Here is a 25,494-nt window from a genome sequence, read left to right as displayed (position 1 = left end):
GATCGAGGTGGCTGCTCGAGGGTCGGGACGCGGGATAAGTAGGCCAACCGTGGCGGCAACGCTTTGTGATGTAGATAACTCGTGGCTAATGCAAATGCACTCACGCACGTACGCATGCACGCGACTTAGCGGTGTGTTGTACGCGTGCGCGCGAGAAACGATGGAATGCGCGGGTAAACAAAGAGCACGCGCGTATACAGGCGATTTCACGACAAGCGTATCGCGAATTGAGTCCTTTGGATCAATTTCTTTTTCCTCGTCGTGGATCGCAGATAAATAGCCGGAACGCGCTGGAAAGGGGTTAGAAGTCAGCGATGCACTCCGCAGGATTGTGCAATGCTTTTACGAGCCGCTTTGCGGAACGAGACCGCCTCTGCGCTATCGGAACAATCGTCGTGGTAAATTGAATCTCGTGGAATTAAAGGGGCAGCTTTCGAGATATCTGCGCAGCCGAGCTTCTGAAACAGTTTTTATTATTATTTTTCTAGAACAAGATCGCTCAAGCAATCTTTCGTTTTTTGTTTATTATTTGTAGTCTTCAAACAAGGTTTGTAGAAGTCTTTATTTCTTGTAATAAGATACATTTTAAAATCAAGGATAGATCATGCCACTTTCAAAAGAAACAAGTTCATGGTTCACAATAGCAAAAATAATGAATTTCATTGAGAAACTAATTTAATAAAACAGTAATTAATCTATCGTTAGAACAGTATTATTTGTTTCTTGGTTGCAACTTTACAGCTATTAAAAGTGTTCGCCTATTTGCAAATATAACTGAAAATCATCTCGAAGATACTATCGGAAAACGCAATAATATTTCAATTGAATGCACCTAGGGAAAATTGTACAAAAGATATCAGTCGTGTTTTAATCGCGAAATATAGAGATATCTATTTCATTAATTGGTACAATTGTTTTTTTCCTTCCCGAGAATAGATGCGTGTATCGTGTTTTAATTAACGTAACGGTTGATTAGTCTTGACGTATCTATCAGCAAAAAAATGATCTCCGATGATAATTGAAGATTGTATTTAATGCACGTGATCGTAAACATAATGGTATTCATATTCCTCGCAGTGATACGTTTTACATTTATTTCTGACGTCTATAATTAGGCTTGGAAGTTAAGTGCTATTAAGATTCAAGCAATTATATAAAGAATAGCAGAGAATAATGAGAGACTATTAAGATTCTTACGTATTAAATATTCAACGTACCAATACTGGGATTCGTTATTACTTTTGTTAGCATTCCCTGAATATTTTGAATTTGCATTACTCGAAATCTCTGCCAACGCTCTATTATTCCACTTTTCCTTTTAGAGTATCCCTTCTCTTCTAATTCTGATTGTCACAATTTAACGTGACACTAATAATGTACAGTAATATTGTTAATCGTTAGTTAAAATAATTATATTCGTGAACAGCCCCACGTGGAGTAAAATTACATATTTTAGAGACTTTAGATTTTCAGCTATTTCGAACGTTTCATTAAATATTTTAACATTCGTTCCGTAATTTTAATAGAATTAAATAATATACGAGTTAGTGTACGTGTTAAATTACTGAATTCGTTTGCAAAGTTTTCTTTAAAATAGCCATTACTAGAACGGGCAAAAATTTCAAATAACCACGAGCTGCTTACGTTCGCAAGTTTCAATTCCCCTTTTTAAGAAATTGCTCGCAACGTTCTGCGATCTTCCCAAGAGACTGTAATTACTAATGCAATGTTTCTTTTGCGTAAGTCTACCACGTCGCAATCCGGGTTCTGCTATTTTTCCACTGGAGCGAGCTTCTAACCTTGAGGCATTATTTACCACATAATTAAAATGTATGCAATATAGAAAAAAAATGAGTAAATAGTAAATTGAGAAAAAGGCACAGAGCAGCCGTAGAAAGCAACATAGGTATTACAAAACAGTGCACACAACGTTCTTTAATAACTATTTATTCAGGATTACCAGCACTTTTACGATAAGTCTGAGTTTTAATGACTTGTGTATTGACTTCAATGCGCCTAAGCAGTCAAATGTGTAGACGAAGTTACTTTGACCCTAATAATACTGTACTCTATAATCATTCCACCATCATGCGTTTTCACATAACAGTGTACAGAGTTGTGTAGGGCCAACTAGTTTAATTAGGCTAATTAGCTTATCAAGTGGACTTTTTCCATTTAGAAGTGCTCTTGACCTGGTTAGATTGTTCGTTAAATCGTAACTCGAAACTCCAATACTAACAATATATTGTACATTTTAGTACATAAAATTAGTACGAAAGATTTTTTGTTATTTTATGTTTTGATACTGACGCTAATTATAGATCGATATGATAATACGTCTTCTGTTTTTCAAAGTTCTCATTACATAAAAAACATGTTTACAATTTTAATAATTTCAATATTTTATTGGGGGATATTAATGTGCTGTCATAAATTGTACTATGATAAGTTTGTTTGCTTTCGAAACGATAAGATTGGCCTTAGTAATTATTGATAATGGATAAGTGGTACATTCGTCGAGTGTAATTTGAAAACAATCTGTTGTCAGTGCTCGCAGATGGAATGTTGCAAACCAAGGTCGTTATAAGTGCATGCACTTTTACGAACTTTAAAATTAAAATATTAACGACATATTAAATATCTTTATACGCAAGTCCGTTAATACATAACATTTCTGTATGTTATTTTCATATGATCAACTGGAACGCTCGTACAAAGGTTTTTTATTTCAATTAATCGGATAATGCAATATAAACTTACGTCACAAGTTTGATTAATTATTCGCCTTGAAGCCACGCGAATGTTTTGTCAATACATTCTTCTTCGTGCTATCGATCGGATAGAAGATTTATTTAGGTGGCCCGTTTCTATTGAACCACTCTGTACATCGAGTACAGCCTACTTTGAATATTAATTTGAGGATAGGTTTAATAACAGCGCTTTGGCTACGCCTCGCCTTTTACGCATTTATACATGTCATCCTTTGAATTATGCATCTCTCCTTGTACATATTGCAAAATAAAAACAATATTATTATCATTATCATTATCGTTATAGAAACAAATATAGTACCAAGAGGATGTTCAACAAAATTTACAACGAGAATGAGTAATTTTTCAAAATTTAAACGATCCAATTGTTAACGTTTTTCTATTAATATTAATTCGTACGTTGAATACATCCTGCAACACCGGATGTAATAAATAACGTGTTGATATACTTTTCCGTCCTTCTGCATTTTCATTGTTTAAATTACTCGTAATTTCTGAATCTTATTCGCGATAAATGTGCCATATGTGTATAAAGTGTGTGATGTATTTCTGCATATGCAACGTAACTGAAATATGCAAAATATATTCAGTATGCAAAGTAAAGAATTCATTTTTCAGAACCCCCTGAGGACAAAATAAATTCCAGTCTAAATCTCACATCGTCAAAGGAAAATAGTCACGATAAATATTAAAATTAGTCTTCTCCAATATTATCGAATAATTAAAATAAAATGAGAAAAGGGAAATACGATTATTTACGCTTTTAACATATGATAAAATAATATTATTTAGAAAATACTGCAACATGAAATATCAGTGTCAATGTAAACGATATGTTTGCTCGGTTACTCTAACATTCAATTCGTAATAAATTTTATTTTATCTTTTTTAAGTTGTTTGAAATGGAAATATTGCCAGGCGCCAAAGAAAACGATATTTACGTGCCGTTAATAAAAGAAAATAATTCCGCGATCCGAACGCCAGTACTGCACGAAAGATTTATTTTTTGAACAGCAACATCTCGTAGCGTTGCAACGCGAGGCAAACTCATACTCTAAAAAAACACGTTATCTTCTGTACGATCGTTCCCCTGAAAGTGCTTGTACCCGTAATACCGCGAGGACAATGGAAATCTACATTGAATTGCAATGCCGGGGTTCGAGACCGCGTGTCGTTCGTTCGTGTTGGTGGAAAGCGGGCTTAAAGGCCGCAGATTAGTCGTTAAACAGACGATATACATGTGTAAGTCGCGATAATAATACCATAATTCCTGACGGGGATAATGGAATATACACCACTGACCTAGTGCTATAATAGCGGCGAGCAAAACGACATTTTTGATAGCGCAGCTGCATTACTTTATGCGCGTTATTAACGATAGGATTATATTGCTTTGTATCTTCTCGCAGCATTCGCCATTACCATTCTCTCGCGTCTTGTTCTTTTATGTCGTCCAAAGGCTCGTGTGTGTTGCGAAATATTGTTTACAGCCGTCGGGTTCCGAGAACCGAGGAATCTAATTTTTAAATAGCTCCTTCTCATTGTTGTTTTTCCATAGGAATGCTAATGCGAGTGTTTCGAATCGTTCGGTGCATTGTTTAACGCCAGTCCGAATCTCGTTCTATTACTTTAATCGGTTCCAAGAAAAGTCAACTGTCTTATCAGTATTAAAAATCTCGCAGTACGTTTATTAAAATCTCTACATCTTTCGATTTCAGTTTCGACAATTTAGAAACTGGATAAATTAATATTCAGCCGAGTTTAGGTTGTCATTTTTGTAATTTTTCTTTAATGGTAGGTAGACTGTTTTACATCAACATTTTACTTAGTTTATTAGTTTGTACAGAGTACTTTTCATCCAGGAATATTACAAATTATGGAAGTTATCATTTTTTGTTTAATAGTTCTTCTGAAGCTCCACTGTCTTCCAATATCTGAAACAAAGAAGGATAAAGTGTTTTTAATAACAAGGGTGTAGTTATAGCAAAAATTACTGTATTTTATTTCAAACCAACGAAAAAATTTTAATCCTTGTAATTCAATCCTGGAATCGATTTTTAATCCTATAATTTCTTCAAGGGAATGTTTCCACCCCCAAAATCGTTTCGCTGCCGGAAAAAAGTGGTTTCGTCGATAAGGTCGGTACATTTGTGCAAAATAAAAAATTTCTTTGAGTCCGTCGTTCCTTTGTCGATCGAAAAACAATAAACTGGAAAATTTACGTAGCAAGTTGCCGGCGAACAACGAGCGGAATTGTTACAGCCGTTCGCATACAATGCATCGGGCGAACAGTGCGTTGTTCGAATTGTATTTTTAATTGCACCTCTCGTGCGTGACTATAAAACGAGGTCCCTTATCGACGAAAACGCGACATCCGGACACGTGGATGCGTTTTGAAAGAATCATTCGAATGCAAATGCGACCCGTAAGTGCATAATTGCGTGCCCGTTGTATGCTGATCCGTTGATCGCTGGTGTCCGAAATATACACAATACGAAAGTGGGCTTCCAATTTTCTTATGCTAATACGGACGGCCTCCATTCAAAGGAATTCCTTTCTGAACGTCGTCGTACGGGCCGAGATGCGCTTAATTCGTTTCACGTTCGTGCATTTGCAACGAGGAGGATCGTGTTCCTTTTAAAACCGAGTCACGGATTCCGGAGTTGCAAAATACTCTGGTCACAGTGTGCGTGTGCAAGTAGCTTTCGACTTGAATAGTAATATTCGAATTCCGTTTTTCACGTTTTCACCGACGATAGACCGATACGAAATCGTCATGCGCCTGAACGTGCCAATTGTTTCAAAAGTTTACCACCTACACAAACGTCGTTACCAAAAGAACGAAAAATAAATCCTTTGTTATCCTTACTAATACCGTTTTTATACTATTGGCTTGGCCTGTATGATTTTTGTCACAACTTTTCCTGTTATTTTTAAACGGCGGAGCAATGCACTCTCACGAGTTGCCATCATTTATGCCAAAATTAGTCTGCTGTGCTGCTTTGTTAGCAACGTATATGGAATTACGATTAAATTCATACGGTAAAATCAACGAGTTAACATTGAACAAATAAATCGAAAATTTCAATTCGTTATAAGTTTTAAAAAAACACTTTTTACAGAACAGTAAGAAGTACGAGTAAAATTGTCTGGGCAGCAAATTAATTGTGTCGATAATTACGGTCTCGTGGCCTGTATTTTCATCGTGGCATTCTTTATAATTACTATCATCGCGAACGTTCGCGCTATCTGTGTTGATTCGAGTTAACGATTGAAATTCACTATCGTTTCTAGGTATGTACATACGTACACAGCCTGTTCCGTCGGAAATGAAAGCTCGACGCGGAGTCGCGGTGTCGAGACAGGTTTCGGAGAAGCTGATCGCTCGGGGTAAGTCGATTAAAAGATAGAATTGCCAAAGGAAAGGGGCCAATCGCATGAGCGATAAGCGGCTTAAAATCAGAGACCAATAAGTCGTTCAAACGTTCCGGTAAACAAATGGAATTTTGCCAGACCCGGGCTAACACACCGATTGGCAGTGTACCAATTTATCACGTGACGGTCTAACGAGCCAATAGATTTCGTAGAACGTCACTGACGTATTTAATCCGGACGAATAGCGGTCGTCGACAAATTTTAAACAGCAATCCCTTGGTCGCGTTTCGGGGCTCTCCTTGCCTCGTTTAAATCAAAGGTGTGAGTAATTGGGGATGTTAGCGATATGTATAGATATCTTGATTGATACCTTTCAGTCATGATTAATATTAAATCAATATTAAATTAATATTAACTCAAATAATATTATTTATTCAGTTCATATCTTGTACATATCATATTTTACTATACGAATTTCTTCGAGCAACGTTTTCTAACTTCAACATTTCACGTGCTACTTTAATTATTATATTTTTGATTGCTATCGACCTTATCTAATCTTTGAATCGTCTACAATATTTTTGTTAAAACATCACTGGAGTTTACTATGTGGGCACGTGTAAGAGTCTTTTACAATTTTATCTAAAAAAACAATTACAATCATTTTTATACGGATATACTGTTTTTCTTATATATTTAATTACGTAGATTAATTTTTAATTTTAATAATATGAAGCCTCGAGGCACATGTATCTTCTCCCTTTCGCCCTTGCTTTATCACGACTTTGGTTCGAATAATTGGATTAAAATTGATACACCTCCCAATATTTATGCAGTTTATTAAAATAACTAATTGCGTTTTTCGGTGTTTGCTGCCATAGAGTTTGTTATACGAATTATGTTTGAAATGGGTTCCGAGTGAAGCAAAATTCGAAGAAATTCGTAAACGGGAGGAAGGCGAGTCCACGTCTGCAACACGTTCTATCGATTTTTCTGTCCTCTGGTACTGAAAGGGGAATTCTCTGCTTGCTGAGTACAGAGGAAAAAAATATGTCGCCCCTTTGCTCTCCCACAGCCTGTCCACAAAGAAAACTAAAGTTTACGTTAGATAAGGAGTTGCGTGCCTGTCGACCAAACAGAGATTTCCAACGCTTTGTTTGGAATCGCTGACAAAGATCCAGATTATGCGAAGCTAGCAGCGCACTCGCGATAAGGGAATAGTTCGAAGGCCGTGGTAAGACACACCGACTATTTACAGAACAAAGAGACTCGGAGAAACGAACGAAACGCACGTTTTCCTCTTTAATCTTGCCAGCCATGCACTACGGTATCGGGCGGAACGAATTATGTACTTTGAAAACCTTACGAAAAAAACAAAAGAAAACTAACAAAGGATTACAGCACGGATTCTTTTGTTGATCTAGAGTCCAGAGACGACGATCGTAAACTACTTCAATAATAATCAAGTGTCATTATTCATTCCTTTCGGTTTCATTCATTCTCGATATGTATATACATATTTCGTAACATAACATGATATTCCAATAATAAGAAACTTAAAAAAACAATTATATTAATACAACTTTCCTTGAACGTGTACCAATCGGTTCAAATGTTAAGAATACACCTTTGAATTAGGCTAGAAAGAATTAACCTCATAAATTTAAGAAACTGCGTATCAGGGCGTAAAAATCTTACCATCAGAAGGGTTATGTGGCCGTTGCACGAGACTCTGGAGTCGCCTAAATAAATAGCAATTTATTTTACAAAATGTATTATCGTTCGGTAGGTTTAATGGGTCCAGGAGGACTCTCGAAACGATTGCCACGAGGCTTTATTCACGGAACCGAGCAAGGTCACGCAGACCCTTCTGAACTCGAGGTTTTCGGGCTCGCTGGGAATGCAAGATAAAAACGAAAACCACCGAATATCCTCCGTGAACCACTTCCTCGTTCTAGAGTTTCAAGCGACGGCCGATGGAAACACTTTAGATTCTTTGTTTCTTCTTCGTGTGAGTAGCCTGCGGCGATCAGAAACGTCAGGGTTCTCCGTGGAACGAAAGGAAACGCAATTTACCAGTCTCGTGTTTTCTATTTCGCCTTCTCCCTGCCCCGCAGCCAAATATATTCCAGGAACGGCCATTCAGGGGATTTTTCAGCGTCCGTTGAATACCTATTTAATTATTAGCTCGTCGTTGGTCTAGTATCGAGTACATATGTTGGAATAATAATTGCATGGTCACGGTGGAATTCCTGATTCATAAGCCTTCTTCCGTACTTCGTTACCACTAGTATTTTATTGCGTTATTCGAAGGTAGATTGAGATTGGATTTCCTTGATTTTATACCGTCGATCAAGTACGGATTAAGGTCTGATCGTCGGAGTTCCACGAGAAAAGACGATAGCATATTAGAGTTCGACTTTTATTCACAAACAACGAATAATAATTTTGGTCCATGGAACTTTGGTCAGTTTTCGTCTCGAACTAAATGCTTCCTCAGTTAGAAGATATTGCTTTACAACAGCTTTTAAATATTAACAAAGTGGAAGCAATCTCTTGGCTTTATGATACATTGTTTACATTTTCATAAATAAAGAAAGAAAGAGAGGCTCCTTTGTATTCGAAACGTCGTGTATAGCTGTTAGCACTGCAGAGCTAAACAGTGTCAATGTTTTCTGCTGCTCGGTACGACCAATATATTTATTAATTAACAGCGAATAATTTTATTTTTAATACAAAATTAGATACATCGTTCGATCGTATCGTTTTGATCTATTGGGACATTCTAGATGCCAAAATAAGACGAAAATCAAGGATACTAATTTGTTGATTGAGGCTTCGTTAAAAAATTATAGAAACATTTCTGGCCACATATATTTTCGGTAAAGAATTTTTTTCTCAAAAGTGGGTAGGATTTCGAGAGCATGTCTAATGACCAAAAATGATTGTAATTGACCGCAGAACCTAGAAATAATTTTTTTAGAATGATCTGAAAAATTTTTTTTTCGTCGAAAAATTTAAGCACCTACCCCCTGTCGATTTTCATTAAAATTCCTTTTTCATTTTTAATAATTTTGTTTGACGCTCTACAGAAAAGTTGTCTAATACTTTTTTGTAGATACCCTCGAGCTCTACTTCAAAAAAAAGTTTCATTAAAATATATTCACTATTGTAGGAGTTATGGCTGTTTGAAAATTTGACCATTTTTATGGAGTTTTTCTAATTCTACGGGGTCAACGAACAACTTTTTCAATATTTTTAGAATTTCGACATATTCTCCATTAAAATACGCGTAGTTTGCTTTTTTAAACATTAAAATCGATCAATCCGTTCAGGAGTTATGACATTTTAAAGATTCGCATGAAATTTCGGACAGACATTTCTGGCCAGAAATGATATTTTCGGTAATGAATTTTTTTCTCGAAACTGAGTAGGATTTCGGGGATGTGACTATTGATAAAAAATGCTTGTAATTGACCCCCGCAACCGAGAATATTTTTTTTAGAACGATATGACAAAATTTTTTTTCGACGAAAAGTGTCAGTAGAATGTTCCTGGTCAGACATTATATTTTCAGTAATGAATTTTTTTCTCGAAATTGCATAGGATTTCGGGGGTATGTGTAATCACCAAAAATGATTGTAATTGACCCCCACAACCGAAAATAATTTTTCCGTGAATGATTTGAAATTTTTAGTAACTTTTTAACGAAGCCTCAATCAACAAATTGATATTCTTGATTTTCGTCTTATTTCGGTCTCTAAAATCTCCCATTAAAATTTTTCGCAGGGTTGGCCTTACACTCTGCATAAAGACACCACCTTTCAAAATTATTTAAAGCCAATACATACATACTAGTAATTTGAAGTAAAAAAGTTGGTGTACCTTTAATTTCCGCGCACATGAATTTTTACCTATTTTTATTTCATGTAACAACGAAGGGGTCGAATAGCGTTCGATTGTTCGCCACGTTTCGGGAAATCTGTTGCACCGTGAAACATTTTTTCGGTCGCGATGGAGGCGTCCTTTGTTCCTGCTGATGCGTCGCGCGAGCATACGCACACATGTCGTCCATTCGCGTACGTGCAACGGCGTGCAAACTGCGCAGCGGGCTAATCTCGGGTAAAGATAAGAGAATCGTGAAGCATGGCGGAGGGCGAAGGACGGTCGGGGGTGGTACGGAGCGGGGGTGGGGGCGAGTAGAGGGGAAGGAGCACGTGGCGATGGCTAGGTCAAACGCGCACAATGCCCGAAACCGAGGCGACAGCGACCCAGCGTGGAAAATACATTGGGTAATTCCGAACTGACAGCCGCGCCACACCGCGTGTGTGCACACGTGCTCTCCTGAACGCCATGCTGTTTCTCAGCGACGATTTACAAGACGCGGCGTCGCCGTGCTCGGAGTTATAATATGTAAGTCTTATTCCCCTTAACTCTCGTGTGGGCAACCGGGTATCCGGGTACCCATTTACCGTTCGAGTCTCGATAACTGTTACAATATACAATAAGACTCCATTTATCGGGACAAAATTTTTGTAAACTTCCGTTATCGTTTAAAGCCTAAGAACGCACACGCTTTCGTGTTAATGCACAACGGCACGCAGCGTTATCGATACAGTTATTTATCGCTTTGGGTTTCGCGATAAGCTCTGAACATTCTTTCTCTAGTATTTTCTACTTCTCGTTTCGATTCTCCAGTTCGGATTTTTGTTAAGCGAATAACTACAAATATAATTAAAATCGTTATCCTCGTCTTTCGTTACAAGTTTTCTTTACCCCTAAAATCACACCCCTATTTTGGAAAACAGAGATTTACATCGTCGCTTGTTTTTCAAATTTAACGATCCTGATTAACAACGTTATTAAGGGTACTTTTTTCTATTTTTGTAAAATGATCGACCGAAAATCTCTAGAGGAAGCTCGATCGGTCGATAAGAGGCGTGAGTGCACCCTGGTATTCGCCACGGGTCCCGGAATACCCTTCGAGGGTCGTTCGCAGTATTGTGCGCAGTGGAGGACTTTCCAGTTAAAACGTGCAAATAAACAGCGGGAGTGGTTCGAATTAAGCACGGCTCCCGCAGCGGGCGAGAAGAGCGAAGGAAAGGGAAACAAACAGGCCGCGGAAAAGGAGGGACTCGAGAGGGAGGCAAGGGCAACAGGAACAAGAAGAGGAACGATGCCAAAACGAGGCAGAAAGAGAAGATGGACGAGTGACACAAGGTGGTTGTGCGCTTACAACCGACTAGCGATGGCGTCGAAGCTCTAGCAGTTCGCAATTCTGGCTCAAACTGCTTTCCTACCATTTTCAATTTCCATTTTTGATTGTCCAAATAATGGTCGAAACGATCGAGTCACTTAGTTCACTCAGAAGCTTAGGGTTCGCTGGACCTGTGAACCTAATATTGGTGATTTTTAAATTAAATTTAAAAATCTAACAACGTTGTTGTAGGACTTTCATGTGGCGCTTGAGGGGTAGTTTGACGCTAGCAAGACACTGAAAATTTACGCGTTCGTAGCAAGAGAGGGTTACTGACAATGGGTAATTTGCAGGGTCTCAGTCCTTCGCTACCGTATCCAATTAAATTGATGGATAGCTCGTAGGAGTCTTTTAACCCTAGCGGGCGATCGTATCGTAAACTCGGGTTTGAAAATCCTCGGTTTGAATGCACCTTTTAAATTTCAATGATCCACTCGGCGGAGATGAGAACCTCGTAAAGAATTGGAGCACGATAGTCGGGTACAGAACTTGACGCGATAAACCAAGAACTCCGGGGCAAAGCATCGAAGTCGGTCCCATCGCTACGATTCCAGCGCATCCCCAAGATAAACTCAAAACAAAGCGCCGTGGGATAACGCTAATATAACGAACGAGGGGGCACCAACACGAAAGAGAGGACAACGAACTTGCCCCGTAATACTTGCTGCGCATATAATCGCGATTCTGGGTTAAGCACCCCGAGAAGCTGCTGCGCAGAATGTTACGTGCGTATTTATTGCTGAGAAACTGCCAACGGTACCCGTTAAATCGCGCGCGAATCGCACGCCGCGAACACCTTTCGAGCCGTGATAAGTCACGCTAGCGAGCTTCTCATAAATTTTGATTAACTATAACAAAAGCACGAGCTTTCCTCGAACGGTGGCGATATCGAGTCTCGAGCCCTTTAATTTCGGTTATTAATAAAAAAAGAAACTGTGCTACATCTCGCTTCTATACATTACTCTATCTTTTGTCTCATACGGTAGAACGATTATCCAAATTAATAGGCAGACAACTTTATAACTACTAAATTTATTCATTGAAAGTATTAATTAATTACTACATAGTTTTACATAATTTACGATTATATAATATTCTGCACCACACTAAAAAAATTGCGTCATAAGAAATAGTCCAGTACAGGAAAATCAACTTCTTCCTGTATGAGTTTTATATATCTCCGCGTGGAAAAACAGTTTATCGTTGTACGTAGTAAAGCGAATAAATAAATAACAAATATGATAGGCTGGAAAGTCCCAAGGGAAAATAGCGTTTAACATCGATCGCGCGCATTCCTTTCAAGTTAATTTCGTCGTGTTTTCGTCTTCCTTTGCACTTTCGCTCGTTCCTGGCGCGCAATTCGATAACCTCGATGCAATTTCGCTTTAGATTAGTTCCCCTTCCATTTGTCGAAGGAACCAGTGTTGAAAGCTACGAGGTATTTTTTATTTGACGACTACGGACGTCGTACAAAACGGTACGTGGAAACCTGTCTGCTAGCGACACGAACGTCGAACGTGACCTGGGTGCACATGGTTCTCTTTTTTCCTCTGTTTGGTCTCGCTGACTCTTGGTTTCTCGTGGTCTAATGGGCGTCTGATGTTCAAGGTCGAAGAAAACGCGACTTTATCCCGGAATTAAGCACGAATTTTATCCCGGAACAGAGACGCGATAGACAACGCACGGCTAGATTGTCGAGGCTATTCGTTGGCTCCTGATGGTCTGGGTTCTGAAACGACCAAGGTTATTATGTTCCGACTTCTAATGGCGTGTGACGTCGGTACGATCAACGTCGAAGAGTCGGCTATTGCTTTGACGCAACACACGCGGAGATTTAACGCGATTTATATTTCTCAATGTAGAAATCGTGCATGGAAAAGTGCCTTCGATTTCGAGCTATTAATAATATCAAAATCTTTTTGCACGCGTTAAATCATATTCCAAAACAGAATAATATTTCCTTGGTATGTTCCTTTTACTCTTCGATAGCTGATACTAATCGCCAGATGTTCCTTTTATTTTTCCCTTTTCACGATCCTCCAAACCGGTTGACAAACAAGGAAAAACAAGGCAATAAAGATTAAGAATCGCGTTACCCACTCAAAATGATGAGTCACTATTTGAAGAAGCAATCCGACCAATTAGGCTACGTAGTTCCACGATAGGTAAATAGTTCTAGGTAGGCAGTACTTATTTGTTTTAGATTTGTTATTTTTTTTGTGTGTTTTTTATAAATGCAAAATTTTAATAGTATATAGCATAATAACTCAGATAAATTGTATGCTTGCTCAACGATGAAGTTACGTAGAATCCTTGAATATTTATAAAATGTTTAAACACAGTTAGAGTAGTTTCACCGGATCGAAACTGTCGCGAAAATTGCCAGCAACGAGCAGTTCCAACAGTCCTACCGTGAAACTTGCGGCCATTAAAATGTTCAAAGGAACGATCTTGGCGATTTCGTTGTGCGTTCGCAAGATAGAGTTTTCGAGGTGCGTTGATCAGTGTTCGGAGGAACACGTAACAGGTCTGTGGAGGCTGAACTGGAAAGTCGTTGGCATTCTTTCGTACACACAGGGTGCGTCTGTCTTTCTTGCACGCATACTTAACCTCGCGAAAGGATCCAGAATCAGCCGGTTGTAAACGCGTGGATCTGTATGGACGTTATATACGTAACGGCCTAACCTCTCGGGGTCAAATGGTTAGCTCTCCGAACACGCTGAAATCGACAGCCTCCTCCTCGACACCTCCAACTCCGACATCGTTTTACGCGTCGGCTCCAATACACGCGTCTAACGGGTGGGTGTGTCGCTAATCAGACCGAAACCTTTCTCCTCCGAAAACGGTAGTAGCCTCGGAAGACATCCAAAGATAGGTTCCAAAGTAGCACACTATGCTCCAACAGGGATACACTGGCCAAAATCCATTTAACCCTTCCTGGTATCCCTCAACTTTCAACTCCACAATTTCATATATAGGATTTTCCAATAAGACATACATGAAATACAATGTCATTTAATCCTTTAATACTCAGATGTTTTTCAAACTTGCAATTCAAAATGTACAAATTTTTTTAAACATAGTCCAACAGTACATCCTTCAATTGCTTCACTGACGAGACATTTGTACTCAATAAGTGTTGAATTCGACATGAAAATTCTTTTCAACCTGGTAGACTAAAAGTAATAATATTTTATTATTTTTGGGGAAATCTCTTGCTCCAAGTACGTGCTTATTTTGCATACTGATTGACTCAGGTGTCCATCATAAAAGAAAGTGCAGATAATAAATTGTAATAATTTTTGAAGCATTACTGAATACAAATGTCACGCGACAAACAAGCGAATACCAATACGACGACCACGGAAAATCCTGTAAGATGAAGTACTTGAGAATTTCACGACGAAGTAGAAATTTAAAATTCGACAAACATCGCGAATAAACCGTTACTCGTTGGGTGTATTTGTTATCTATTATTCGGATGAAATACTGGGCATCTCTGATTCCATTAGGTCGTCCCGTTACGTTATCCATCGATGGCGAGGAGGATTCGACGATGGTCGAAAATGGCCGAGGAAACGAGGCTGCCGTTTCTACCTCCAGGATCGTAAACTCCGCAAGGATATCGCGGGTGTTTCGGTGCCGCTTTATTTTCGTCGTCCCGAAAGCCACCGTCGTTTCGTGGAAGGAGAACCGGTCGTTTCGAAATCTGCTCGCAGTGTACCCGGCGGCCGAATAAAGAAACTGGTCCAGCGGACGCAGAGAGAAGCCGGTGGTGCTTGGCCCGTTTCCAAGTTTCGCGAGGCCCACGGATTTATCGCGTGAAAATTCTGACTCGGTGGCACCGTCCAACGCAAGAAACTTCAATCATGACCGTTTTTTCCCTCCCCCGATCGTTTCCACTCGCTGTTTAAGCGGTGCTTTCCTTTAATCTTCTTCCCAGCTAGTTTCTCTTCTAGCCGTCGTGTTAATTAACGCGCGTATTTCAATTTTATGCGACAAACTGTGCACATCGTGTCCCCTCTTGGTTATTCAATTATGATTTCAGCCAGAATTCGATGATCTTTTCAGATAAAGAACCCGTTATAGTTTGAAATTTAACATTCGCTCTACAAAGATGTTTATCTTTCATAGAGTTCGCGTATAGTCCAAATGAACTCGAGCCAAAAATAATTTTGTGGAGAAATCGTAAATTTATAATTATATGCATTTTAATATAAAGATAGAAATCTGCTAAAGGTTATTCTCTGACGTCTAGCAAGCTTGAAAGTGTAGATCAAAAGTGACCTGATTCTGCCATTCAACTATTAGGAAAGGCGAATGTTGTATAATTAACCACGTTATACTTATGGACTTAACAATTATTTAAGATCCGTGATTAGACTCGGGGGTTTTTTTTACAAATTTGACGTTTAAAGTGACAAGTTATATTGGCTATTAACGTTGGGCTGTAATAACTTTTACACATTAACTGCTATTAGCTCGAGCACTAGACTTTCTGTGTTTATGTTCACTTCAGGCTAGAACGGAAAACATAACCATTATACGTAAACACGTTGCTCGTGCAGTGGTGCAGTTAGAGTTCGTGGTACCCAGGGCGATCTTTGTTCGTTCAGTTTTAATTCAAGGGTGGCAAAATGACGGCTCGTGAGCCATTTGTAATTCTTTTCTGTACCTTTCTGTTCCGCTCAAGCGCAGAAGAACTCCCTCTATGTCTGTTATGTAGAATTGGGACTCGGGATTAAGGCTCGCTTGGCACCTATTTAGTGTCGAAAGTGAACGTGGGAAAATCGGTTGGCTGGTAGTGGGGACTCTCGTGACTCTCAACGGGAAATTAATCACCTCTGATCCACTTGACATTCCTTGCTAGCATTCAGAACATTCAACAGGGTAAGGAAGGCATATTCAGTAAAGACGTCGTGATTATTGTTTCTTCAATTACTAAAAAAACAGTTGAAACGGAGTCTTTTAATTAGATTGGATACACAAACTCTTGTTACATTTCACAGGTACGAAAACATTTGCATCGCGTGCTCGAGAAACTCGGTTATTAAGTATAATTGTACGCCACTATGGGCGAGCGTATATCCATGGAGGAAGATTATCGTTTGAACAGATGCGGTTGCGTAACAGGAAATCTTTTTCTTTTAATAGTCGACGTTTCCAATCTTCACTATGACTTGCGTTTTAAATAGTTTTCAACGTTAGAAATGTCGAAAAATTTATTTCCGCGATCCGCTAATTTATGTCTGCACAATTCGATTCGATGGAAACTCATTTAGCTTATTTATACTGCCACTAAAATATATTTAAATGACAATAAATAATATAGTTAGGAATACTTGATTCGTCTCGTCTGTAATACTCCCAGGTATTGGTTATTAAAACTATAATCGATCGCCAATGAAACGTTCGATGGCTTTTTAAATAATAAAGCATTTAGATGCTACTTTTTTCATTAGTTGGAACCGTGTCAGAAATGTTGAACGAAGTAGTTTCGACGGTGGTTAGGAAATTTATTTCTAACAGACGCGTTTACCGGTGTTTGATTAATATTCAACGTGCTACAGTTTATCGATGCTGGTATAAATAATCATTTTGTGCGTAAGGTGAGCGATAAATTTAAAAAGCTTGAAGTTTACGTATTCTGTTTACTGAAAAATAACATGCCGCTGGTCACGTTGGGTATAGTTTATCGATGGTTTCGAGATCACAATGGATAGGAAACGTACGTTTCGTTCAAAACAGGAATTTCGGTCATTAAGTTTAATTGCATGTCGGCGCGAATAAATTTTCGCGCATAAAAGCTGCAGATAGCGTCTACGTGTTACGCAATCGGGAATCTGTTCGCGCACTTGAAACGTTTCTTTTTCGTTTCCGAGATTTTTTGTCGTTCGCGAGTTCACCGAGTGTTAAGTAACAATAAACGGCCAAGTAATTTTCAACACCCGTTCGCTGTTAAAAAAAAAAACATCTTACGTAACTAGAAAGCGCGTTGTTCCATAGTTCTCATTCATACTTTAATTTTTCAGAAATATCTGCGAATCGTATAACAATATTACGTAAACTGGAGTATCGATACTTCGTTTAAAATAAAGTAATTCTCTTTTCCCGAAATTCTGCCGCGATTTCTTAAATATATACGTGTCGCAAATTTGCCATGTGACATGTAGTAGGGCATAATAATGTTGGACGAAGCATCTCGGAACTTGAAAGCGTAGTTCTTGGAAGCAGTTTGCTCTGTACACGGTGTCCCGAAAAATTAGATCGAGTCGAATTACCGAGACCGTTTGAGATAGGGGAAAAATATAATAATAAGAAAAAATGTAATATTTAAAATATCAATTAGCATATATAAAATGTAGGTATGTTTTGTTAATAATCATTTACATTCAAAAGCTTTACAAAGTGCTGACAACCATTTAATTTAAGAATGGAGGGCAATAAATTAGTTTTGTTTACATTCTCGTTCGCAGGTGTTCACATAAATGGAATGCATTTCGTTGCGTTAAATGGAGTTTGATTAATTTCTGGTCTCAGCTAAGGTAAAAAATTGATAACTTTCAGTATCGTCTGTGGCGATTGTACGTTCGAGGATCGCTAGAGGTCCATAGATTTCGGTTTGAGAAACGCTGTGCTGGAACTTTGTCGTGATTTGTTTATACGTGGGTTACAGATTAACGACGTGACGTCGGAGAGGAGAGGAAATCCCTGGTACGTCAGCTACCGTTCCCCTCATCTCCTCTCAGCTCTATTCGAGCCCCCAGCCGTAACGGTCACTTCCTCTTCTTCGTCCAAGTTTCTGTTGGTGCCAAGTAGCCCTCCGCGAAATCGTTGACCGCCTTTTCTCGTCCGCGATAGCGCTCTGCCAAACGCATGACTAATCACGAAAGTTCGGCGTGTGTCTCGTGTCTTCCTCGAATGCCTCTAGCTTGTGGCACGTCTTCGATCCTGTTGACATTTTCGACTTCTGATCGGTGTGCAAATGGGTATCGAGAATCGGATGAATTATTAATTCCGGGAAGGGAGGGAAAAAGATGCCTCGAAAGAATATAGGACGATTATACGAATCTCCTTCGGTTGAATGCTGTTACGATATCGTCGAAACTTGTCCTTGTAGAATACAAAATTTGAACATTTTAATTCGTGAAACAGTGATAGGTATAACATATGTTGGGGCACTGTGAAAACAAATCATATAATTTAATTTTTTACCCCCATCGTTCGGGGCTAGAAGAACCATCTGTAATTTTATTATCATGCATGATAGGTGATCATTTGAAGGTCCTTCGAAATCGTATCGTCCACGGTGAAAAGAAATTTTGATTCCTTCGTTAGAAAAGTGATCGAGTTAGGTGGTTCACCCTGTACATTGGATTCTACCGCTATAAATTCACGAACAACGATGGATCATTCGAAAATCCAACGGGAGTGAGGCCTCTATTCGTGGTGCGACGTAGCATCTCCGGTTGGCACGGACCGCGGTCTGTTTTCTTTGGAACCAGAGATACGATTCGCGGTGCATCGGTGTGCAACATCGCTGAAAACAGTCGAACCAGTGTGTACACGAGTACGTATGCGTTGCACCGATGCACCCGTGGTGGAGATGCAACGACGGTGGACGTATTTACGCGTTTCACGTTCGCGCCTCGCGACAAAGATCTTTCTGCCGCAGGTGGTCAGCCGCGCGATGCACGTGGTCAGGCGCATGTGCAACGCATATTGCACACACGGGTACGTCGGATTGAATTGGACTCGCGTAAGCTCGATTTCAACAATCTTAGACGACGATAAGAGCTACGGTCTCCATTGCACCCGTGACTCTTGGATAACTGCAAGAAACGCGGGACAGAAATCTTGCAGTTACAAGAGCACGGTTAATGAAATAATAATGATAACGCCTTTACCAATATGTTTGTGATTTCAAAAATCTTTAACACCCGGATAGTAACAGTACGATGAATCGTTTCCGTGTTCTTTTTGTTTCCTCAATTTCACATCTATGTTTGAGAGGCGTTTCTACATTCTCCGAAACGTTATCTTGTCTGGATGACGTCTGTTGGGGAAATGATACGCTTACAGACGTCATACTTGGGCTGAATTACTAACAATAAGCGTCGTACTAGGATGGGGGAAAGAGACCAATGTCTATTGCGTTTCAACTTACGAAAGTGGAACGAAAAGAAAAATGGTTCAGTTTGTAGAAGAGGATTTGGCAGTGGGAAGGTGATTCATCTGAAGGTTAAATCTTTCGCGATCTTGAACCATTTCGTTGCTTGATCGAAAGTCTCGTTGCATCTGTTTACGCGTGCACGTTCGAGACCGTTTGGACCCAGCCTGTACATATTTATATCCTTTTTGCCAGTAGGTCATACCGCGATTCCACAAAATTACGTGTGCACGCGCGTGTAGATTACGTACATGACGAGATGATCTTTGTTTCATGTTGTACGCAAATACCTGCGGTGCTTGCCAAAATTTCACGCCGGTCTGCCAGATCGAAGAACATTTTCATATCAACGTTCATCGTTGTAGTCAACACAGATCATTCTTTAATTTATCGTTTAATAAGATTGCAAATAACGTCGATTTTAATATCGACTTATTACGTTTGTTCAGATCTTGTATGTTCATTGCGATATCTTTACACCTGTACTTTCTTATATAATTACAGTAAAATTCTGATTATCCGTTTTCGTGTCACTCGCAACATTACCAACACGTTACAGAAATGAACACAAGAGGAAGTGAGACAGAACAGGAAATTACAGAAATATGTCTGGTCACAGATTATATTTTCGGTAATGAATTTTTTTCTTGAAAATAGTTAGGAATTCGGGGGTATGTCTATTCACCAAAAATGACTGTAATTAACCCCTGCAACTGAAAATAATTTTTCTAGAAAGATTTGAAATTTTTTATTTTTCAGTAGAATATTCCTACTGGTCAGACATGATATTTTCAATAATGAATTTTTTTCTCGAAACTGAGCAGGATTTCGGGGGTATGTCTATTGACCAAAAATGATTACAATTGTCCCCTGCAATCGAAAATATTTTTTTTAGAACGATTTGAAATTTTTTTTCCACCGAAAAATTGTAGCACCTGTTCGAATTTTTTTCTCGTAAATTTCGAGTATTTTCGGTTGTCAAATACGTGTAGTGATGTTTGTCAAACGTTCTTTTAGGCAGGCCTTACAAATAAATAATATTTTGCTAGCTTGCGATCTGTTACACCCTCACAAACGTATCCAGTCTATCGCGTGTGCAAATTTTGCTCTTCGGATGCACGCGAGATCATTATTTTCGTGGCAGGATCGATTTTAGAAAGCGTCTGAAGACCGTCTAAAATATCTTACCGTTTGTTATTAATGTATTCTTTATATCGGGATCCAAACGACGTCGATTCGATTACCATCACGCGTGGGAGGATCGGTCTACGCGCGGGCAACACAAATAGGCGGATCCGGCGAACAATTCGAATTATACCCGCATAATTTACACGGTGTAATACGCTCATATAACCGGCGCTGCGAAATGTACACAGACGAAATTGCTTTCACGAGGATACGTCAGGGCCTATCCCATTTGGACAGCTGCCAATGTACCAATAGGCTAACTGGTGAGATGCGCCAAAAATAACGGGCCGCTGCTTCGAAAAGTTTCAATGTACGAGAGCTGTCAATTAAGTGACAGCCAATGGGCTTGTCAGGGAAAGGAACCAGACCCGGTATCCCTTTGCAGCCTCGAATTTCGAGCGTTATTCATTGTATTTATTATTGGCAGCTTCGGCCGATTGCATTGAATCGTTGTAAAGGTAACCAACTCTCTCCAAACCTGCGCCCTCGTTGATTTTTATCTCCATTTTTACCACAAAGAAATTTTTATTAAATTTTATTTAGCGTCGCGAATAAAGTTAGATAAAAATAATGAAGGCTTAAACTGTATAATTGCACAGACATTCGCGATAATAAAACCATTACTGACACTTTAAAGCAGTAGACAAATTATTCAGAGACAAAAATACCAATTATATTTATTTTGCAAGCTAGGAACGGTACTTTTTACAGCAAAAAAAGTCTGTTTGAAAAATTTAGCATTACTGGTCATTCTAATACGTTTAGATCGCGTCTTTCGAGACGCTCACCTTCGTCAGAAATTCTTATCGTGGCTTTTCGTTGCGATTCTCTGAAACGAGGGAAACTAGCGACGATAAGAAGTCGATTTTTTTAATGCTTCTCGTTTTTGCGGCTAGTTATCAGTCTCTTTGTCCGGACGAAAGTCGCGCGGCGCGATAGCGATTCGCCAGGTTCGGATACGGGACGCAGTTCGAGCGAAACGGAGGAAAAAGGACGCGAAAAAGAGGGAAGTGACGAAAAAGAGATAGGATGGCTCGTTTGGCGCCTCCAAGTGAATCACCCATCGCGAAATAAATCTCGCAGCTAGTACTCCGCGGAGCTTCGACATCGAAAAGATGGCTGGTTTGATTTTTACTCCGATGATCGTGTCTTTCGGGGTTGTTTGATTTATGGAGCGTTTCGATCGTATTTTTATTCACGATGATAGGTTGTCGTTGTCGGTGTTACAACTAGGATCTCTGACTCTAGGTTTCGTATGATAATGACAAAATAAATAAGTAAAAATGTTAAAAGGTTTTGGAGGGCTGTGACGAGATTGAATATAAACTCAGATAAGGAGAACCGAATTGAAACTCTTGGTTTTATTGTCACTTCATTCTTCCTACGGTTTTGTGTCAGCGTTTGATTATTCCGTGTTATCAGCCATACGTGTCTGATATTCTTTTCCCGGTTGCACTCTTATTCATACCCTATATTTAGGTTAACGATGTATATTTCATTGTTATATTAATGCATGTCCTCCGATGTTTATTATATTTCCTTATATCGAGGCGTTCGTTCCGTTAAATAGATAAATAAACGTGACAACGTGATCGATCTCACGTAAAGCACAAAAGGAAATTACGTCAAGAAATTATTAGCAGTGTTTTTACGAGGAAAAGTAAAAAATTCGTCTTTTTCGTGTCTGAAAAATAACAAATGGATTCGCGTCGAAACGGGATAGTGGGCAGAAATAGTCGCCCGTCCCATAATATAAACAAATTACTATCTTATCGCAAACACGTGGACGCTAATACAAACAATCGCGGATAAATTGGAATTAAAAACGTAAAATCGAACAGATAAGATAAGCTTCAATTAAGACAACGAAACGAAATTAAGAAAACGCAAACGACTCCTATAGAAGGCGGATTTCCTCGACAGTAGTTGCAGTTCCTTCTAAGCTATCATTGAGAAGAGTCAGTTAAGTCAGTCCCCAAGTCAAGACTAGGAAAAAAGACATGTACAGAAAGAAATGGGTTCAGTGAAGATTACACTAGACGAGTTAAGAGGTTTCTTGCATGGAAACAGGCCACGCCGTCAAAGGGACAGCCTAAGCGACTATCTAAATTAATAGAATGATTATTATTGCAACCGTAGAATTAAAAATAAAATTATATCCACAACATCGAATAAATCAGAGATCAATTAGATCAGTTCGTCTCGGTCAGACCGTCGTTTCGTGGTCGAGCATCGATCAGAGGGACGCGAGTACGAGTCGAACGGTGCATGGACCAAGAAATAGATTTGTCGGTTCCCATTCCGGCAGTGGGATAGATCTCTAATTCCCAGCGACGTTACAACCAAGCCTGTTTTTCGACGTTCGACTCAGACGGTGGCCGGCAGGAAGTTGCTGAAAGCTTGCCACCGCGCGGTGCTGTTTTTACTGGCGATCGACCGATAAACATTTACATCCTGATCGTCGAAAACAGCTTGACGACCCATTTCTCAAATCCCAGAACGCAGACGTTATCGAGTGACTTTTGCATCGAGTCGATCGACGAAAATTGTAATTCGTTAAATTGGTAATATTGCGATTCACTGTCGTTTCTTCGTCGGTGAGCACGCGTTGGCGTCGCTCGATTGTTACGTAAAGCAAACATTTTCGATCAGAAAATTTAAATCGTTGGAAGAAGAGGGGATGGGAGGAGGGATCAAGGGAACCGTGCCAAAACACCACGAGGTCCGCGGTAATCATTAATCATCCGGAGGATCCCTCAAGGATTCGCCGCGGTTGCGCAAGTGACAGAGATCCGAAGAAGGCGAGGCGACCATGAGCGCGTAATAGCAATAACGCTTCCAGACCCTCTGGAGCGGGCTCGCGACGTGGATCGCACGCTTTATCTTTCCGTGGACGTTGAGATGCTTTTTTAACGACGTCCAGGACCTTCGAACGCCCACGCGTTCTCACACCCATCCACGCCGCCTGTACTCCTTTTTATTCGAACAAGGGCTATTAATATACCTTGCTGTTTCTCTGCTTGAAACTTTGTCTCGTCCCCGCCGCGGAAGCAAAAGAAAACTATGTTCGCTCGTTTATTGATCTCCTTCCACCGGGATTCGCCCTCTCGAGACCGCGAGAATCCGCTTCGTACGTGGTTTTTCAGTCAGACCCATAGAACTTTCGATCGTCACGGCCGCTATATTCGTCATTCACCTGTTCCGAGTCACGTAACGTTCGATTTAGATGACATGGATGGGTCGCTCAACGCGTTGAAATTATTAACAAATTTATTATTAAGTTTTTCTGTTCGATTCGACCAACATTTCGTGCGCAACAGAATTCATCGTTTAGTGGAAAAATACGAAGCCACTGGGTTCTGTTGTTGATCAACGCATTCCAATGCGTCAACGTAGTGTCAGAAGCCAAGAAAATGTTGCTATTGTAAGGGAAAGTGTAGCTGGGAATTCAAATTTATCGATTCCACGACGTTCTCGAGAATTAGGCATTCCTCAGACTTCTGTGTGGCGAATTCTGCGTAAAGACATAGGTCTTCGTTCTTGCAAGATCCAATTAACTCGAGAATTAAGCCTGCTGATCATCCTATACGTTCGTGAGTTTGCTAATGGGGCTCTAGAACAAATAAAAAATATTTTGAATATGTAGTGTTATGAAGACATGATATATCCTATTTTCTATTTGCTTTTTCTAAAGTTCCTTATAATTAATACCATATCAGCTGAGATTAATTTTAAGAATAAAATAAATAAAATAAATTAAATACGTGTATTCTTTGTTTAGTTGAATTGAAGGGGAAGGGGATGGAGAAAAGAGATCCAGAAAAAGGGCGCAATCGAAGTAAAGAGGTTCAGAACCGTATACAGGGTGTTCAGCCACCCCTGGGAAAAATTTAGGAGATTCTAGAGGCCAAAATAAGACGAAAATCAAGTGTATCAATTTGTTGATGGAGTCTTCGTTAAAAAGTTATTAACAATTAAATTCGAAAATTTAAAATCATACTAAAAAAATTATATTTAGTTACAGGGGGCAATTACAATCGTTTTTGGTCAATAGACATACCCTCGAAATCCTAACCACTTTCGAGAAAAAAATTCGAGGTCTAAAATTTTTTGACAAAATTAAAAAATTTCAAATCGTTCTAAAAAAATTATTTCTAGGTTCTGGGATCAATTACAATCATTTTTGGTGAATAGACATACCCTCGAAATCCTACGTACTTTCAAGAAAAAAATTCTTTACTGAAAATATACTGTGTGGCCGGAAATGTTTCTGTAATTTTTTAACGAAGCCTCAATCAACAAATTAGAATTCTTGATTTTCGTCTTATTTTGACCTCTAGAATCTCCCATTAAAATTTTTCCCAGGGGTGGCCGAACACCCTGTATACTGGTCGATGGAAGTTCTACCGTGTCGTTCGAATTAAATTGACGTCGAATTCATAGCTCCATTTTCGCAAGTTTATTTCCCCAAACCATTGGCGATATTACTACGGGACGTGAAGTTTTTATTCCCAATTGCGAAGGGAGAATTGAACGGGGGTGCTATCGCGTAGTATACGCGTCCTCTTCCTGTTACGAATCTAGCCAAACTTAAATCGGGCTTACGATTCGAGCATCGGTCGCTTCACACCTCACCACAGTTTTATGTTCTCGAGTTTCGGGGGGACGAAAGTCCAGACGGCGCCTGGAGGACTGGCCTCCCTCCATTTTCAGTCTGACGACCATCTTCCCGC

The 25,494-nt window shown here is 39.4% G+C and overlaps 1 long non-coding RNA gene across 2 annotated transcripts in view; it reads left to right on the top strand.

The window, feature by feature from the left end:
- Positions 1–25,494, top strand: part of LOC143341809 (uncharacterized) — a 69,186-nt gene that overhangs the window by 22,078 nt on the left and 21,614 nt on the right. For both annotated transcript variants that reach the window (XR_013079683.1, XR_013079684.1), the window contains one exon: positions 6,066–6,161. This is a non-coding gene — a long non-coding RNA (uncharacterized LOC143341809). The remainder of the gene's footprint in view (positions 1–6,065; positions 6,162–25,494) is intronic.

Source organism: Colletes latitarsis, chromosome 5, assembly GCF_051014445.1.
Source record: "Colletes latitarsis isolate SP2378_abdomen chromosome 5, iyColLati1, whole genome shotgun sequence".
NCBI lineage: Eukaryota > Metazoa > Arthropoda > Insecta > Hymenoptera > Colletidae > Colletes > Colletes latitarsis.
This window is presented reverse-complemented; position numbering and strand designations above follow the sequence as displayed.